This window comes from Adelges cooleyi, unplaced genomic scaffold (genome assembly GCF_023614345.1).
Source record: "Adelges cooleyi isolate 19-005CV unplaced genomic scaffold, UGA_ACOO_1.1 ACOO_flye_CR_arks_rails_tigmint_CR_PRNA_651, whole genome shotgun sequence".
In the NCBI taxonomy this organism is placed as follows: domain Eukaryota; kingdom Metazoa; phylum Arthropoda; class Insecta; order Hemiptera; family Adelgidae; genus Adelges; species Adelges cooleyi.
The window spans coordinates 7,772,496-7,793,796 of NW_026096352.1; the positions used below are offsets into that span (position 1 = coordinate 7,772,496).

Consider the following 21,301-nt stretch of genomic DNA (forward strand, 5'->3'; position numbering starts at 1 on the left):
GCTAGTATACAAGAATACAGAAAGAAAACATAATTTATAACAGCTAACTTCAATGGTGTCTGTAAAGCATAATCTCTTGCTGTATGCAGGTTTAGAATTTCTACCGCTGTTATGTGCTCATAACTCAAAACATTTATTTGTTAAAACTATTAATGCTTTGACCTTAAGAAAACAACCAAATTTTTGTGTTAGCAAATCAATTTGGAAAATTTATATTATTGTAAAATAATTAACAACATTTCATAGATTTTTCCTTTGAGTTTTAACTTTTTTATAACTTTTTTAGAAAACACTATTGTCTATTAGTTCAGGTATATATCCATAAATTTTATCAAAAATTAGTAATGATGAGGCTATAAAATGACTCCTCATACAAGATGACGATTTTGCGCAAATTTGAATTTTTAAGTCTCGCCCCTAATCCAACTAAAACAATAATAAAAAACATCTTAGGTTACTAAATAATAAAGAAAAATAAAATAGCTAAAATACTGGCTGGTATTATCGGTGTTAAAATAATGGTAACTCATTTATTCATGGAAAAATAATAATAATTATAATACCAAAAAAAAAAAAAAACTGTAACAAATGTTATTCATTAACGACGAATAGTTTCATCAATATATATATACATGTTTAATAACTAGTAAATCAAATGTATTGTATTATACTATTTTTGTAAATTTAAACAGAGAGATCAAGAACAGGATGTTAATCATATATAAGCATTTTGATCGATAATTTACTGTGTTAGTGGTTAGTTTTTTAGGAAAAACTACACATATACATTATTTTAGAGTTTATTTGGAAATGAACAGGTAATATGGAAAAGAGTGTGCGCGCTGAGCGGCTGTGTCCTCGAGAACCGAGCTTGTGATGCTAAATTTTACGACACAAGTTCGGATCTACGGGTCGAAACAACTCAGCTGTTCTTGTACGTAATAAAATAAACCATATTAAACACTTATAGCTGGTTTATATGTAATATAATAGAGGCATTGAAATACATTTTAAATTATCTCAGCTTTTATCGACAAGGGAGTAGTATAGCTAATATGATCGTTTTCAAGGGGTCTTTTACACTTTATAGAAAACTATTAACCTAACCAAATAATTGTCTGTCAATAGTTATATATGTTCAAGTTTTAATAAAAATATTGTTACATTAGACAGCTTTTAAGTGACCATTAATACTATTTACCCCTTATGTGATAAAATTGACTTCGTTAAGAAACGTAGTTCAAATTTCTTTCAATTATTAATTTTCAAAAATGTTAATCTCGTTGAATTTATGTAATTAACATCCAATTAATTTACATATAATTAATATTGATCTAACAATAAATTGTTTGGTATAATTATGTGTTTATATAAATGCATGTAGGTACAATTGTGAAATACGAGTGAAAAATGTCCATACTAATCAAATAAGTTTTAATTAAAAATATTTATTACAGTACATAATATAATTGTTGATAATATTTATTACTACTATTATTATTTATAATTGCACATTAAAATATAGCTTAACAGTTTTAGCATATTATGACGTTCAATATGTTTAAATTTAAGTAAATTAAGATAATATATTTTAATTTTATAAAATGTTAACTTTATGATTTCTTTATAAATTATATAAAAACCAGCGCTCGGGATAAAAGAGACAATAGAGGTAAAAACTAGATCGGAATAAAAGTTGTCTGAATACTTAAGTATGAGATATTTGAAAAAAATATGAGAGGAATAGAATACTGCTTACACCTGTCCCTTCGCAAACAAATTTAATTCTATTTTTGAGACATGAAATAATCTATTAAACATTTTGTACGTAATAATGCGTAGATAAATTCAGAATATTACATTCATATTTATGACATTTTATGAACTTTTTTAAGTAGACGTTTTTTTCTTAAATTCATATTGCTTTTTTGTCATTTTTTAAATGAGGTTTTCTTTTTAAGCTTAAGTTTAACTTCGATTTAACTTACATATTAAGCTAACTGATTTCTTCGCCTACTTATAGTGACAGTTTTCTCCGATTCAGCTTAAAAACTAAGTGAAGTAAAACAATAATAAAATTATAGACTAAACTGTACTTAAAGTTAATCTAAACTGATAAGAACCACTATTAATTAAGGGCTACGGAGTGTGTTATATTATTTTATATCATCTAAAGCCACTTCACCTAAAATTAAATAATATTTGTTAAACAATTAACATATAAGCCCGTCACGTCATTTGAGTAAAAAAAACGTCAAGTAAATGATAACCAAATAGTGCCGGGAAATGTTGGTGTTATTATTTAGTAGTAATTTAGTGATAACAAAAACACATTATGTGACGCGTTATGTCAATGGACCAAAACAATGTTATCTGCTTAAAAGAAAAAATAAATATTTGTCATTAAGAGGGTCAATGAACACGTAACAAAATTATTTGTAGGTACAATAAAATTATAAAACATTTAGTTAATACATACTAGTTTATCGGCTATCGACCTTTAAAATTATCATTATTTATATATAATGTACAACGTACACAAACATTGTATGTACAGGATGATATTGTATAATTTTGCACTTACCAATCATCTATTTTCTAGTTTAATCAGGATTTTATGTGTAATCTGTAGACACTAATCGAATGGGTTATTTGGAAATGTTTAGAAGTTCAAATTGTACAGAAAAGACAATAAACTAACATTAATAATAACAGTAACAGCATATATGTAAAAAATTGCATGCATGTTATCATTATATAAATTCTTGGATATGTTTTGTTTTATTACCGAACGGTGAATTTAGATTCAAATAAGATACTTACGTAAAAATCTAAAAATGTTCCCTTTTTGAAATAACCTATTCAATTGGTTTTTGATTTTTAATGTGATCTACCGTAGCTCGTTAAACTTATTGTTGATTATCAGAGGCATGAATAACAATAGGGTTTTCTTTTTTTCGTGGTGGGTTTAAACTAAAAACGTTTTGTTTAATTTATAACTTACAAACGCTAAGTGAATAAATTAGTTACCCGTTATTCGTTAAGTTAAAGGTAGCCAAACTTTTGGGGGATGAATTTCAGACAAAACCGAGGACGTGGAACTAATAAGTAATCCTGTCGAGTTAGCAGCACAGGTAATGTACATTCTGGTCGATTGGTAGTTTTAATATCGGCGATCCTTTATAGTAATGAGTCCATATACATAATTAAAATCATGACTCATCAAAATAGGTACGTTCAACTTTAATTGAAGGGTTCAGCTCGGATAATAATATATCAACCACATAATTGCCTTTTACCTGAAGAGCGGACGTTGGTCATAAATTGATTAATATTATAATATCTAGATTCGTTTGTTTCTTCTATTCGAAACGACACTGCATAGTAATATAGATCATGGTTCATAATAGTAGTATCATAGCTTCAGTAGGCTAAACGGTCATTCAAATTATATAATTGAATTGTGATTAAATATATCGGTTAGTATGTAACTTATCACTGTGCATGTCTTAGGTTCAAATTTTAATTTTAGAAGGAATACCTAATTATACTAAGAAGTACATAATATAGTACAATACACAAATATTAGGTATTATTTGAAGTGATAAACAAAAGATTAGGTCACGTTTCTAATAAAAACGTACAGACTACAGTGTTTAGTTATACAGTCGTAGTAAATAGTTTTTGATTATTATTTGTCAACGATCAATTTGTCTACCTGTATTTGTTTGATAATTTATAAAAGATATTGAGTAAAATAAATATAGATATTAAAATTAACGAAAATGACCAATGAGTACACAAATCGGAAACATAATAATTATATATTTTGCTCTCCTATAAACTTTTATAAAAATCAGTTGTATCTTTTGATTTTCACCACTTCTAGTACATAATACATTACACTTAGTACTTAAGGGGGGGGGGGGGGGTGTTAAAATTTTTTTTTTTAATTTTTTTTTTTTTGTTAACTGAATGCATAATATCTCAAGAATATTGTGTCAACATTTCAAGTCGATCGGAACAAAATTGACGACGTTATGAGTTGTCGGAATTTTATAGCTGCCCGGCCCGAGCGCACTATCGTTAACTTAAAAGCGTTTTTCCCACAACTCACGTTTTCAAAGTCGGTGACCACCATAACTTCAAAACTACTTCACCGATCCTTTTGAAATTTTGAACACTATTTCAGTACATAGCTAATGAGGTAACGCTGGAGAGTTTTTTTTTTCAAATTTGTTAATATTTGTTATTTTACAATAACAAATTAGCCGATTTTTTTTCGCAAAAATCGCGTTTTTCCCTTCAAAGTGTTCCCAAAAAGTGAAAAATTGAAATTTCAAAAAAACCTCCCAGCATTACCTGGGGAAAGCAATTATCTAACGAAAGAACTTGATTTTTTTAATTTCGGATGATCCAGCATCAAGTTATGAGGGTCACCGCAATTCTACTTTTTTCCGAGACGCTTCCGAATAATTGCCGTATTTTTTAATATTTCTACATGAAAATATTACACAATATTCTTCGAATGTTATACTTTAATGTACCATTAGTTTTAATAAACAGATTTTAACTGTGTCGACAAAAAAAATTCACAAAAATTTGCCGTTTTTTGCACGAATTAACCATAACCCCCCCCCTTAATAACTTTATAAAAAAAGGCTAGGTTAATGTTTTACCGTGATCAACCCTTAAATGTAATTTATTATGTACGATAAATGTATCGTCTTAAAAGGATAGGCGATTGGGCGGTTGATCACCCTCGTCGCATTTCTAAGTGCCGTGGTTAAAGACAGAGGGAACGATTTTTTTGGATTTTTTCAGTCTACATTATTAAATAAACGTAAATAATAGTAACAGTTAAGTAATAACTAACAATTATTCGCGTTGAGGAGTTTTATTTAGATTTTCATTGGGTAGATAAATAAATTGAACACATAATATTATATGTACCTATAGTTTACTGTGCCTCTCGCCCACTATATAACTACACGCTAGCAGCGTTAATGCGTACAATTTTAAACTCTATGTTCATGCTGTATTAGTTTATTGTAACGGGTAACCGAATGTACGGAGTTCGAGCAAAAAGGGAAAACGGCAAAAATAGCGTAAAATGGGGACGGCCAGCGTATTAGGTAGTAATAAAATAATAATGTATGCAAACGACCGTTCGTCGATATAGTAATAATGTATTCCTATTCTGCCGCCGTCGCAGTTACTGACCTAGGACTACGTTTTATGAGTTGCGGCCGTGACAGTTGTTGTTCGATTGCATACATACATCTCTATTCAAATTCTACCTAGTATTAAAATAATATAATAATCGTTGTTACAATCGCACTGAACACGTGCAAATAAGACAATTTCATTTTCGATTTTATAACATGTTTAACGTAAGTATATGTGGCTGTTAAAGCTGTATAATAATAATAGTCACTAAACGACCTAAATAATTGATCAAACTTAAGTGGTTCGCCATTCAACATTCGAAAATAGAGACGCGTCGCCTTACCTTGTTGGCTGTCCGGGAATAGCGAGAGGGTGGTGTGGGGGGCGACATATACAATTAAACATTTTTGCTAGAAAGGTTGTTAACCTTGAATATTTGGATAATAATATAAAATTATTAAGTATTAAAACTATTATTATTAGTATTGTTACTTCGTAGGTGAGGCGGCAAAATATCATTATGCCAAACGGCGGCGGCGTCTCTGGCTCGCGTCGAATTGAAGGTTGTAATCTGTCCGTTCAATGACACCGCCGCCGCCGGGTAAAGGTCCCTAGGTACGGGACGATTCGATTATATTGTTACAATTAACAGAATATAGTCAACGTTTCCCGGTCGAACCTTTGAGTCGTACGCTACATCATAGTAATATAATAATAGAACTAACTTGACCGACCTCAATGTTAAAAAAAGAAAAGAAAATAATAATAATAAAACCAAACCCTTCTGTGCGGGAGGTGGCGTTCGTTCGCGGGGAAGAGGCGGCCAACGGCTGATGTCGTTCACCCTTGTGAGGGCCCCGTCGGACGGACGGGTGGGAGGTCGACCCTGGGGCAACGAACTCAGCCGGCAGCCGTACCCCGTTTCGCGCGCCGTTCCCCTCAGCCATAACCTTAGACAACATACCGACCGTCGCGGCCGACGTCCGAAAGATTATTTTAGCAAAAATATTGGCATGAAAAAAATTAAAACAGATTCCTTTACGACGTCATAATTCTTAGTCTACAAAACGGATCCATAATATACGTACTTAAATATATACGTATAAAATGTTGTCGTACGATGCTAAAGCCAAAATTATAGACTTAATACTTATTGCTATACAAGAACTAAATGTTTAATTAAAATATAATACTACGGATGAATGTCATGCTTACCCCAGTCGTACGGCGTCCAATGATTCGTCGGATGTTTATTCTAGCTTCGCTATTTACTAAGTGTGACGTTTACTTTATTGGTCGACGAAGTTGAAATTTGGCGTATGAATAATATTTTTAAACTTAAAAAAAATGATTAGGCTTAGTAAAAAAAAAAAATAATATTTTTACCGTTGACCGTACAGCTCTAAGTGAATTAACGACGGCGAAAAAACGGTGCTAAAATGAAGATGAAAAAAGCATGAATAGAAGCTGTCGATCGGTCGTTGTGCGGAGCTCTGGCTGTGTCGGTACGACGAAGGATGAGCTGTGCGCGAACGTCATTAAAGTGCATTGACACTGACCTGCCTCAATCGGCACCGAGTTAAGGCTAGACGGTAGAATGCGTGCTTCGCGCATGCGTCGGTCAACGCCGTTCCCACTCCGCCGCCGCCGCGCGCAACAATATTATTTCACGCGTATAGTCTGAGTCTGGTCTGGTCGACCGCCTCCTTAACTTTTACACAAAAGCATATTATAATAAAACACGGTACTCTCACACGTACACCACATGCTCTCTCTTCGTCCACCTCTCCATTCCGCCCCTCGTGCGAATATATACGAATATTGTTGGCCGGTTGCCATACTCACTCCCCGTAACCCGTTGCCCTAAACTTCGCCACTATCCACGCCGTGCCCGTCCCGGAACAATGAACTAGCACGGCTCTTCTCGGCACCAGTCAATAAACCAAACATACGTATACAATAATAATATGTCATCGCATATTCGCATGTCGCACACTATGAGCAACACCGTTTTGCTATGATAATATACGCAAAGAACTTTAAAAAAGCTAACATTACATTATATTATAATTTATAATATATTTTGCAAAAAAAAAAGTATATATATATATATATATGTATATATAATATTATATTTGATGTATATGTTGTTGATACCGAACACCGAAGTTTGATAATATTATTATTGTTATATAATATATAACAACACATGTTGTGTTGTGCGAACGAATCGACCGTCAAAGTGTACAATATATAATAATATATATAGAAAGGTCGTTGACTCGGCGGCGGCTAAAGGCAACAGTAGCGGTAGCGGATTAATAGACCATATCGATAGTCGTCACGGCATTTTTTTTTTAATCGTTTTCCGTTATATTCGCATACCCAAGTGCGTTACAAAATCACGAGTCATTTAAAATAATTTTTTTCTCCCAGGTTTTGCTCGGTACGGATAAAACATCCTCTGCTTACAATTCCCTTGTCCATTGCCATCCAGTTATTCTGACCTAACCAGAGGGGAATTTAATTTGAAGGAGAGACCTACAGAGAGGTCATACGGTTAATGTTGTATTTTCCAAGGTTAGGGCTAAACGCTTCGATAAACTATTGTGTTAAATTACTTAGTTTTATAATTGTAACTAAGAACTATAAACTCTGGTTTTCATTTTGAACGGCAATAAAGTGCTGTCGCTGGTCGCCTGTCAGTAATGCAGATTGTACACTTTTAGTATTTACTAATATTTTAGTTATTCTAGTTTAAAAAAAAAAAAAGATATTTTCAAGTCGTTCAGCCCGTACTGATCACGGTTATGGATAAAATAAAGTCTAAGGACGCGTTATACACGCGAGTTTAAACATAAATACATTATGTTGTAAACAAATTTTAATTGTCGTTACAGGCAATTTTATCAATGTTCATTGACCTTTTATAAATTGGTCTTTCCGTTCTCCACTTAACGATCATTGCATTTGTCCCCTTAATCATTTTTAATCAAGAACTACTACTACTCGTATAACTAGATTTAAAAAAACGTATAAAATATTATATTTTTTTCGATGACGTTTAACTTTGTTACTTGTGTAATGCGTTTGGATATTTTTTTTTTAACTGTGATTTTAGATTAACATGGTTAGTGTTGTTATTAACATAATATTATATAATATGGTTAACAATATAGATTTCTGCATAATGTTTCTAAAAAAAAAAATACCTTTTCAGCTCCACATCAAAGTTTACAAAAAAGTAAGATAATATGGGAACTTTTCAAACTTAATTAAAAATTTGATTTAATTTTCAATTATTTATTTATTTAAATAAATAAAAATAAAATTTGATTTAAGTACAAAACTTGCTAGATTGTTTTGTAAAATAAAAATAAAAATACGTTTAAAATTTATGAAAATAAATTGTTCGATTTTAATTGTTACAGTAGGTAGAAACACATGGTTTACCTACCATATAACTGCCTTTGACAATATAACTATTTAAATAAGTAAACTCAACGGAAACTTATAACTTTGCCAGCCTTGATATTTCCATGTGATGTCGCTAAAATGTCATAAGTTTAACAATAGAACCGCTTGGATGTTCTCCAGACCGGCACGGCCATCACGCATTCGTTTTCAATGAAAAATGCACAACAACGGGTGAAACCATTCTAATACATAATATAGATTTGTAAAACGCCATACTTGGCCAGATAATAATAATAATAATAGTTAATATTATGTCACGCCTGGAAGGTAAATGTCTACATATTAATTTGTAATAATAAAATAATTAATGGTAATATTTTTTATGCCAATTTGCAATTGCTGATAGTCGTAGATATTTAGAACATTGTAAAAAAGTATTGTTTACAAAGAAAGCGCGGCAATACGGGGGCAATGCAATAGTACGTAAGTATGGTGTAACATATCGTGTACTCGGCACAGTCACACCTCCCCCCCCCTACCATTTCAAAATTATTATTCGCGGTCGGTAAACTGGTTTAAGTCCGTCGTGTGTACTCTCAACACTGTCGTATTCGATCAAGTCGGACGAGACCGCTTTGTTCGTTTCCAAGGCCATTCTTCTCCTCTGCAGTTTTTTTTTTCATAAGGGCACCGCAATATGGCGTGTATACCTAATATTATTATAATAGACGCTATTGGGCAATTACTATGCGGAAACCGTGACCTCCACCACCGCCAACACATGCTTTTGGTGGTTTTTTTAACATGGCCAAAAAAAATAATCGCCGAATTTTAATTCGTCTTTTTGCAAACCACGAGAACGTGCATTCTATCGACCTACCGTCAACTCAACCGTGTTGGCCTAGGTCAGTTTATCCTATATATAATATTGTAGTATACACCGCACCGCTGCTAACACAACCGCTTCCATACACAATACACGCTTACAAAAAAAAAACAATTGCATGTATATTTATTTATATGCGTACAATATAATATGAAATATGATGCTCTGACGAACGACCGTTGTACTATTCTTTTGTTTTTTTTTTTTTGCAATTTCCGTTCCTTTTCCACTAGGTACATGCAAATATATCTTTTACACGCGACGCTCTTGTTTATCGATTATTGATTACAGTCTATTAAAAGTAAGTTTTTATTTTCTATCAATGACACTTTTGATTTTACTCTTTGGTATAAAATAAGAATGTAATAATATAGTATATATAGTTAATGGTTATTGGTTATGCAATATTGTCTTTAATGTAAAACAAAATTGGCCAAAGTAACTTACTCTAAGTAAGTAACTTTCAGTTGCAGCTAAAAATGATTGATTATTTTATTTAGAAAATGGAATTTAAATGCTCCACATTTGTGTTTGACTACCACACGTAAAATTAACAACAGCTTTAAATAATAATTTAAAATTTAAAAAAAGATACAATTCTGTGCAACTATTGAAATCGAAAAGTTCTTCTTAATCCTTAACTATCACTTTTAATGAATAGATGACTAAACAAAGCGATCTTGAGTAAGTTTAAATTTAAGTGATTATTGATCGGAGGTGAATATTAATATTTTTTATTTTTATACGGATACAATATAAATGCGATTAATGCTAATAATCTGGACTGCAATTGAAAATAATAATATTATTTTACAGAATGTAATTTTACTGTTTAATATCTATTAACTTTGATAAAGCCCTTATATGTTTATGCAATTTGAAACATATCAAACGTTTTTTTCATTTTTCCAAAAGTTTAAAGTTAAGGACTAAGGTCCTTTTTACATGAAACGATTCAACTATTATAATCTATACCATTAATTATTCTATTTTACAATTATAGTCTCTGTAGAAACTTTATAAAACCAATGTATTTTAGACAAAAACTATCTAGGTGTATTTACACCAATTCAATGACTGGAGCGCATAAGTCAACAAGTGCGCATAAATAAGACGTCCTCTCTCTTCTTTCTTTAATTTTCAATAGACAATGATCTATGTTAAAATATATTGAACTTTGCCCGCATTGGCATTCTTAATGTATAACGTTATTAAGCACAAGGTTTTTAATCAATTAAACGCGTAAATAAAAGATATTATGTATAATATATAAATATATATATATATGGTCTCATGAGTTGAACGCGTTTTCTTGTTATGCTAATTGCTTGTTAAAAATTTTGTTCAATGGTCAATGTAATGGTCGCTACAAGATGTACCAACTATACATTTAGTGGAGATCATATATAATTTATATATACCTACGTCACTTAGTTATTATTACAAAAGAAATTATTATAATACTATAATAATTAGAAACAAAATTATTAATATTTTATATAAAATATTTTCAAATATAGTATTTTACTTAAAAAACAACACTATGTAGTATTGTAGTGTAGCCTATTCTAACATATTTTCCGACTCAATATACAAATATCTTAACATTTAAACTTAAATTTTATTTGTAATAGATTGTTAAATCATTGGGGTTTTATATTATGTGTGTATTTTCTTGTTCACATGAAGTGCTCCCCGCAGTTGTTTTCTTTTCGTCGTAAGTAATATGTACAATACTATGCCATGTTGATATGAATTAAGCACTTTTGACTTTAGTGTGTATAGTGAATTTGTAGTATTTTATTTACATTCGGTCATTAATTATATACAGTTATCTGATTTCTGTTTTAACTTTTAAATGGTTAGAAAATATTGTTTGATATATATTGTAATGTAAGTAATGTTGCAAAGATAAGTATAAAATACTGTATAGTGTCACAACTTTTTGCCAAAAAATATTAGCTGTTTAACACGAGTTGGTTATAATTTAATAGAAGAGAAACCGGTTTGTAACCAGTTATATATTTTATTGCAACAATGATTTTTGGCATTGCGTTATTTTTTACTACCAAACTAACTTCATATTGTACTGTAAATTTTAGTGTTACTTGTTAGTTGTTAGTCGTTTTTTATTGAAAAACCAATATGAATTTTAGGTACTGACGTACAGTGCTTAATAATAATTTCTGCAAATACATTAATTTCAATAAGTATAATGTCATTCTTCTCTAACTATTTAGTTATTTAATTAATAAGTACACCTTGTAGTTATAATTCAAAAGATAATAGAACACTGGGTGTATTAACTGATTAATTATTAATAAAAGTTCATAAGGTGTTTTTCTTTTATGTTATATTTTTAATTTTCATTTGCAGGATTTATCTAATTTAAATTCTCTAAGTAGGATTACATGTTTGAAAAAATTATTTTTTAAAAGGAAATGCTAATTATGGATTATCAAGCTAACGTGTAACAGAGTAAAGATAATTATTATTTTAATTTAAATTAATTTAGAAAATTATTAAAAATGATTAAATAAAATAATATATATTATTTTCTTAATTAATTAATAAATTAAAATTTAAAATTTAATACTTATAATTATACAACGTAATTACTTTATTTTCGATAATGACTTGTTTTTTCGATTATTATTACTTTAGTTGTCGAAAAAAAGGAAAATAGTTATAAATTTAATATATTTAAAACTTAATAACTCATATCTACTTTAATTGTACCTACATTTATTTATGAAAATAAGTGAGCTTAGGGTAACCTTCACATTTACATTACATATACCATCAATTGGGGTATTTTTACCAATGTTATTAGAATTAGAAGGCCAAGGAACATATAGTTGAATATTTTGAATGTTATTAACAATGACACGGATCATTGTGTGGTAGATAGACAAATTATGAGGTACACAAAAATGTGGAGGGGAAAATGTTTGGCTGACCGATACCATTTGTAAGGGATAAGGACGGAGGCAACTGATAAGACTAAATTAATTTTAAAAAAACTATTTCATTTAAACTAAATATTGCTATTACTAAAGATCATTTTTTACTCAAATCTATAATTTTATTTCACCTATTCAACATATTGTAAGAAATCCAAGAGGCTCAGTTTAGAAAAGAAGCTGGACAGGTACTTAAGTTTTATACTTAAGTTGACCGCAAAACATTTAGGAAATAGTATAAAAGTTACAAAACAAAAGTTGTGTATACTTCTGTAAAATTTTAACTCAAGACGGATGGCGGTATTGCGGCATGTGAACCGGGTGAACGTTGGGTAAGTACAGAAGCGTTATTGATTTTTTAACGCGAAAACCTAATACGCAGTACCGGTGAGCACAGAGAGCACTGACCGGTCATTTTATCCGCGAAATTAGGATTGTCTATTTTTATAACGGTCCTCCCATCTTCCAAACGCATTCTTACATGTCATATAGCTGAAGCGGTTTATAGTTAACCGCGGAGATATGTTTTTTTGGACCGTTGGCGTATATTTTCGTAAAACTGTGCGGAAAACACGAATAATGGCCTATTTAGTGGAAGCCAGTTGGGTATACATTTTCCCGGGCACCGTTAGTTTTTTAAGGATACAGCCTCCCTCCGAAAAAAAACTCTTAAAAAAAACTACAAAACAACTACTAATACATTGTACAGTATATCCCAAAATGACTGATACCATAATAAATTCACGTACGCGGTACGTTAGCGTTCAACCTCAACCCCACTGATTTAAGTATCGGGGCTCTGAACCCGAATGGGTTATACTTGCGTCTTCATTATGGTTAGGGTTGTGTTCTTTTTTAGTTTTTACGTGTTTCTGGTTTATTTAACCGAAATAATAGGTAAATTGGATTATGTGTGTGTTAGGGTTTTCCAAAATCGTGTGACATTTATTTCTTTACGAGATTTTGTCAGCCAAATTTACGGTACACCGTACAGCTGTTTATTAAACCACAGTTTAAGTATTAAAAAATGATAATAACAAGGACATATTTTTAAAATGACAATAATAAGTAATAACATATTAACATATAACAACACAACATATTTTATATTGAAACTTAACAATTAAAATATCTTCTAAATTATCACTTGCTACTTTGCTACTATACAGACCGATTCTACAGACAACTCTACAGACTACACTAAATATGATTTTACCCGTGGGACAGTAGATCCAAACAAGTCCATTGGAAAGAAAAAAGTGGCCAACGAGAGACAACTGGTTGTGGGAGAAAAAGAATATCATTCGTGAACCTTTAGTTGGACGAGACCAAATCATCTTGCCTCCACTGCATATAAATATGCGGGTAATAAAGTAATTTATAAAACTTCTTGGTCAGGATAGCTCTTGCTTTGCATACATAGGGAAAAAATTGTCTGGATTAAGTTCAGAAATACTAAAAACTAGATTTTTGAACCGTCTTCACATCAGACAACTGGTAAATGATACTTCTTCGATGATTCAAGAATGAGACAGGGCGTAAGCGTAGGTCACATTTGTCCTTAACTGTTGTCAAACATTTTCTGGTTAACCGCAAGGCTGAAAACTATTTTGACCTAGTTAACAGCATGCTTAAAACTTCAAAGACCTAGGATGTAATATGAGTATTACTTACAAAGCCATTTTGGACATTTCCTTGAAATTCTTGGCAACAATAATGAAGAACAAGGGGAACGATTCGACAAGATCTAAAGACAATGGAGGACCGATACAGGGTAGAAAGAATATTTCATACTTATATAATGGCTGATCTGATTAGTAAGCTGAGATTACTATTGGAATTTAATTAAAAACACCTATACCCTAGATGCCTAAGCCTAATTTAATAAGTTAATGTATATAATGCTACGGTCATATTATCTTATAAACAAGATGACGTGATGGACAACCCTTAAGTCGTATTTATTTCAGCGTATGAAATACATATATTGTCAGTTAAAAATTTGTCAACCTAACCAAAGTATGTAGCCTCTGTATTTAAACTAGGAAAACGGCATTCTAGCTGTATAATTTATAAGAGCATCACGTCATATTCACACATGATTTAGTGATATTACGTCTAAGTATAAAAAGGCCGCATAAAAGCAACACTAACTGTTTGTTGTTGTGATCTCGGTTAAAACCGAAATAATAATATGGGTTATGGTTTTTGATAAAACAATAGTATTCGGGTTATATAGTGGTTTCGATTTTTGAGTATATAAGGGTTAATTCTAGTATTTAATTAAAGTACTATAAAAATAAGGCATGTTATACACACAAATAAAACAAAAAAGCAATTCTAAATATCGCACTTAAAACATATCTTTGCAATGTTAAGTGCAAGGATAAAGGCGCCTACAAAGTTTACAGCGGGCCACAATCAATACACCCTCGACATGTTTTCACCCTTGCCGTTTATAAATAAAACTGTATCTTCTCAGCTCTCATCACAGAAATAAGCACTGACCTCTTTTAGCTACTAACTATTGAAAATAAATTAGGGATGAGTACTGAGAGAAAATGTCCTAATAGTAATAACCGATAACAATACAATAAATTATACTTAAAAAATATTTTACATAATATATAAATTAGTTTCATCCATTAAATTTACTTTAACTATATTAGCGCAAGCATGGATCTACAAATCAAATTTAGGGAAGTGGGCCAAGTTGCTCAGAGAGAAAATAAATACATAATTTAAAAAAAAAATCATAGTATATTACTAATAAGTAAAAATGACTTTCATAGAAGTAATTTTTTAGCGTATCTATTATTTTTTCTAAGGATGCTAAAAGGTCGATTTTGATTAAGCTAATTGAAAATTAGTTAGATTAATTAGAAAAACTACAATAAAGTAAAAAATATAAAACTTATAAATTGTGTAATAATACATCTTTAAAAACAAAAAAATTAAAAAATGGCCTTTTAGCCCCCGTAGAAAAGATGTTAAACTTAATAACAAATATATATATATATTTTTTTTTTTTTTGAAACCCGTTAGGTAGGCACTTTAAAAAGGAACTTCGCGTTTTAGTCAAAAGAAAATTTGAAAAAACGAACACATAGTAATCAAAATAGTTGAATTGTTTTTCTAAGCGTTTTTATGAAGAACTCAGTTTGAAATTTACAAATTTTATGTAAAATTATCTCAGCTTTTGTAAAAAAATATCAGAAAAATATTTGAATTTTAGGTAACATGAAAAAAACTAACTTTTTAGAATAAAAACTCAATTTTTATGACTTTCTGTTACTCGAAAAGGTTAATACATTTTTTTCAGAAAGCTGAGATTATTTTACATAAAAACCGATTTTTAATAATTTTTTTTATGGCCGAAAATATTATAAAAAAAAAGAGTAAAGAAAAGATTGAAAATACTTTATACAACCACGGCCAAAATAATCGAAAAAAAAAAATTTGCGAACATTTTTGTCATCGTAACAGACATGCAGGGTAAGTTTCAAAAAGTTCCACGGGGGGGTGCTCCAAACGTTCGTTCGTATTTGGCGTTTTGACCCAATGACCTATATCAAACTCCGATAATAAAACAAACGATTTAGTAATTGCGAATAATGCTCATAGTCAATATCATGGGAAAATTAAATTATAGATGTATTGTTGTGGGTTATTTTATTATTTTTAACTGATCGCTGGAGAATCTTATTTGAGGTCAGATTTGTTTTGCGAAATCCAAAGTTTTCTAGTAGTTTTTAAATTTATGTGAAGGACAAGTTTAATTTTTGGGGGACGGTCATGACCCGCATGATCCCCCATTGTAGTCAATGTACTCATTTGAAATTGTACGAAGTGCGTAAATGATAAAATGAAAATTAAAACCTTCTGTTTTAGCCATCATTCCATCAAGTGTACACAGTTGAACAATATAACCTCGAAAATCGTTATATAATAATATACAGTGATGTGCTCTGTAGAGAGATATATCGAAGGAGCCCCCCCTCCCCGTTGCCATTTTATAAATAGAAAAATAATTACTTTTGCCAATGATTTCTTGTTAGGAAATTAACCAAGTTAGTTATATTTTGTCATAATTTACATAATTTAAGAAGCAAAAAACGAATCATATTTCACACATAAGTGTGGGTTAGGATTAGAGAGGCTATGTAAGGCTGGGAAATGAAAGAGGGAGATCCAAAATGGCTTATTATAAGTAAACCCTCCCTACCAATTAGTTTACCATTTACTTCTTTTCAACACGCTTTTAATTACTGCTACTGGCTAGTATTATTATTATAATGAACATTTTACAGTGAACATTGACAAAACATGGTACATATATTATATATATATATTTCTACAAACTACGTTTAGGCTAAAATGATCACTATTATATTGCTCTAAATATTGTGTTCAGTTCTAGAATAGGTATGATACAACAAGCAAGTAAGTACTTAGATTTCACAAAATTATCGACTGTAAAAAAAATCGATCATCAAACATTGCGTGGTGGTCAAATTAGCGTCGTTCAAGGACCTTAGTTTCAGCACGCTCGGTGCAAATGGCCGATAACGAAATAACGTTTATTATCTTTCTATTTAAATGATAAAATACCTATTATAATATAGCCCATAACCAAATAAGCTGTTTGGCTGTCTGCAAACTGTCAAAAATATTACAAACCTATACTGTTTCACGCACAGGGGTGTACATTTGTTAAAAATACTAAAGCACTTAAGCAGTGATATTATTATGAAGCCTCCTCCCATATCTTCTACTTTGGTATGAGGCACAAATAATTTAGGAGGAACTAAAACTTAAGGTGCAAGCATACCCCCCGTCCCAATATTGCTCTTAAGTTCATTAAAAAAATTAAAGATTCTCACCGAGTTTTTGATAAAAAATGTACGATTTGTTTACATGATGGTTTTCTGTGAACGCGTACCGGTTTATTCTTTATAGTGGTTTACAAAAAAAAAAAAAATAGGCGTTTATTGAATAATACAAAATAAGAATTGACAAGTAAAAATAATGTTAGGTTTATGTGGAATAATTGTCTAGCTCTAATATTATGATAAATGATAATCGATATATACCTACATCAATTAACAGTGGCCATGGCGTCGGTATAGACTATATATTATGGTGTACAGTCATATGACTATAATATAATCTATCCGATTATGTTGAACCATTTTTATGCAAAAAAAAAAAATAAAAAATTATTAAAAAAAGTGTTAACAAACAACACTTCACGTTAGGGTTTGAACTATGTTTTGCATGTTAAGTGCATACAACGAGATTAACAGGTACATACTTTGACAACACATTTCAACATCGTTATATACCAATTATATAATCGCCATTTATGCCTATGCCTTACTTTTAATAAAAAAAAAATATTGCCGATCCCAAATAGTTGGGATGAAGGCGAAGAGGGAAGAAGAATAGGAAATTATAAAAAAGAAACAAAATATGAGAGCGTATAAGTTTAAAATTTTGTTGGCTTTCTATAGCTAGAATATTTTTTAAAACTAAACCATTAGTTTTTTTAGGTTAAAGACAATAACTAGAAGTTAGATAATTATTAATATTGTGATAAGTAAATTATAAAATACACGCAATAACATATAAATTTTCAACAGATTAAACAGTACTGACAAAAAGTTTTAATTTATCTATTTAAAATTGTATACAATTATGATTTGCACATAATATATTATATTGTAAAAAATAGGTAGGTAGGTAACACAAACGACGTATTAACCGAAAGATCGAATTTATTATGTAAAATTACCGAGCGTTCGTCAAGGGTTCCCAAAGATTTGATAAAACTAAAACTATAACCGTACAAATAAGTAAATAAATTTGATTAAAATGACATTGCTTTCAATTGCCATCCGGAAAATGACAATTTATTGTTAAACGCGTTTAATATACATATTAAAAACTACAAATTCTAAATTAACATGTGGAATTTATTTTTTGAAACGTTCATTTAATTTTGACGAGTGTATTATTAGTTGCCAAATCCGTGTGTATGTGTGTGCGTGTGTGTGTGCGTGTGTGTGTGCGTGTGTGTGTTCGTGTGTGTGTGCGATGATGGAGGGGACACCGAACGACCGTCCTTGACACCGCCTTGTTGGCGTGCAAAAATGTTTATTGTACTGAACACGACGTTATTCATTATTAACATGATAAATATTGCGCTAGGCTATGGCCCACGGGTACGCGCACGGTGAATTATATTTTAGTATTCACGTACTAGCAACAGACCAGAGATCATATTTTAATAAAATAATAATACCCGTCGTACATATTCGCTAGAATTTTTTTTTACATTTAAAATATTTATATATTTGTATCTATATATATAATGACTCAATAAAAACAAAATGCGATTTTATCGAAAATTAATGGAAGATTAAGCTCCATTTTTGTACAAAAACATAAGTTTATTGTTAATCATTCGATTTCAGTCCTGAAAAAACATTAGAATTCTTCATAACATTTACAAGGCATCGGTTGTGGCAAAATTTTTAATGTATTTTAAGTAAATTAATTATTTTAGTAAATTGCAATTTTTTAATAATTTTTACAGTAATATTAAATTTAAAATATGTATCTACTTCGACGGTGCATAATGTACATACTAGAATTGGTAAATCTATATCCGTTTGACTGCTTCAAAAACTATTTTAGAAACCACTTAGGGAATTTAAAGCGGACTGGTTTTAAGGAGTTTTATATAGGCAATAATTAAGCAAAATTCGGTCATGTTAGTTTATTTTCAGAATAATTTGTATAAGCTTTAAGATATTATTTTTACCTTCTACAATTTTTTCAAAGAGTAAACGTTATTTTGGTGTTATTTTAGACCTAAAAAACCTGACAAAATTACGCCTACTTAGAATTTCAGTTTTGTAGAGAGATTCGAGTTCGTTGACTACTTTTTTAGGTTACGTAGGAAACCTATTTTCATTTTAAAAATTCAGTTTCTTGTGAATAAATAATTAATTTGAACATTTTTCAAAATTCAAAAACAATTTGTACACATAAAAAAATTAATTGACAAATCTGTTACCGGCATAATTTAGTAAAGAAGCCGTATAATTTAGTAAAGAACTCATATCAGCTTACAGAATTGAAATCGAACCTTTCTAAGTAGCCGACATTTTGTCCGGCTTTTTGGTCTAAAACGTCAAAAAACAGGCAATCCCCTTAAACATACATTATGGTTTTTATGGTTAATTTTTTCTAAATTACTGCTTAAACGCAACCCCTGAAAAGAAATTTTTTTTAAACAAAAATTGAACCGGTTATAAATTGTATATGTTCAATACCGATGTTTGCTTAATTTTTAAAGAAATAAAGATGTTCGTCGGACATATCAGGTCAAGTCCCACGCCACAATGGATAGTTTGTTCAATCTTTGTTGAAATAATCTCTTGTTCGTTTATTAACCTTATCAAAAGACACTAATCGAATGCACTGGGCAACAATAATCACAAAACTTTTTACCCTATGCTCTGTAGTTCTAAAACTAGACATTATTTTATAATTTATAACGTTATTTGATAGTCAACATTCACTTTTGGCAGTCGTCTTCGCCCTTCAGGGATGCCGTATTAAATAATTCATAATATATGATTTTATATTATTATTGCTAGTATAAGAAAAATATTAAGGTACTCCAATACCTATTCGGTTTTATTTCTTCAAAACCATGACCTATGGGAAAGGTGATGACCATAGACAAGTATACTAATTGATAGGCAACTTCAATGATAATCATCCAGACATTGCTCTCAGCGCTCTGCGTGCCGGGTGCAATAACTAATCACCAAAAAAGTGATGATGACGACTGGCAAAGTTTTTAGGATTTTTTGTTTATTTGAAAGACGAACACTTCAGCGGTCTGCATAGGACTTTTCGCCAACAATTTTTCAAAATTTAATTTGTACCGTCGTGATTAAAGTTCAAAAATAAATATTTTTTTAATTTTTGTAATAAAATCAAAAATTGAACTCCTATGTGTAAATCATATAAATCTTTCAAAAAAATAAAATTAATAATAATAATACATTTTTGAAATCCGATTATTCCACGAGGCGTTCTTATTTTATAAAAATTTTGGTAAATCTGATTTTTAGACATTTGGTTTGCTAAATTGTTGTCAATTTAAAATGTTTATTAAAATAATGGATTTTGCTTAGGAGATAATTTGAAATTAGGTTTAAATGCAGAATTTTTTTTTTAAGTTTTATTATTTTTTTTACCAAATTTGGATAACAAAATCGTAGTTTAAGAAAAAGCAAATGAGTCAAAGCGAAATAGCCATAGAAAAAGTGTTGATACCGTCAAAAAGAGAAACTAGGTCCTTTCGTCGGTTTTATTTAGAAAACTAAAATTTTGCATTAAATACAAGCACTTAAAAAAGTGTTAGAATAAAAATATAAATTGCGAATGTTGAATAATAAAAACAAAAGCCGTCAAGAAAACTTAGATAAAGTTTTTATTATTTTAAAAATGAAAAAATAATTTTCTACGTTTGTCATTTAGTCAATAGTAAAAAATATGCGTACCTAGCTATATTTAGATGACATATTTTTTTTAAATTGCTGTCAAGAATACTGCGATAGTCCGAAAAATAAATTAACTAACAAAAAAGAGTCCTAATTACTGAACTAATAATTACACATCACAGTGTAATTTTTAAGTTAAGTTTCTGCAAAAAATTTCCTATACCCAACTCCTTAAAAAATGGGTAAATGATGTCTCCTTAAAAACATGCACGAGTTCCGTACAGTTTGTTTTTATAGATGTCATATTCTGCTATGCATGCTGCATTTTAGTATTTACATTCAAT

At 30.3% G+C, this 21,301-nt stretch overlaps 1 protein-coding gene across 1 annotated transcript in view; it reads left to right on the forward strand.

The window, feature by feature from the left end:
• LOC126844276 (uncharacterized) overlaps window positions 1–21,301 on the forward strand; it is a 114,599-nt gene that overhangs the window by 62,064 nt on the left and 31,234 nt on the right. The gene's annotated exons all lie outside the window — the stretch shown is intronic.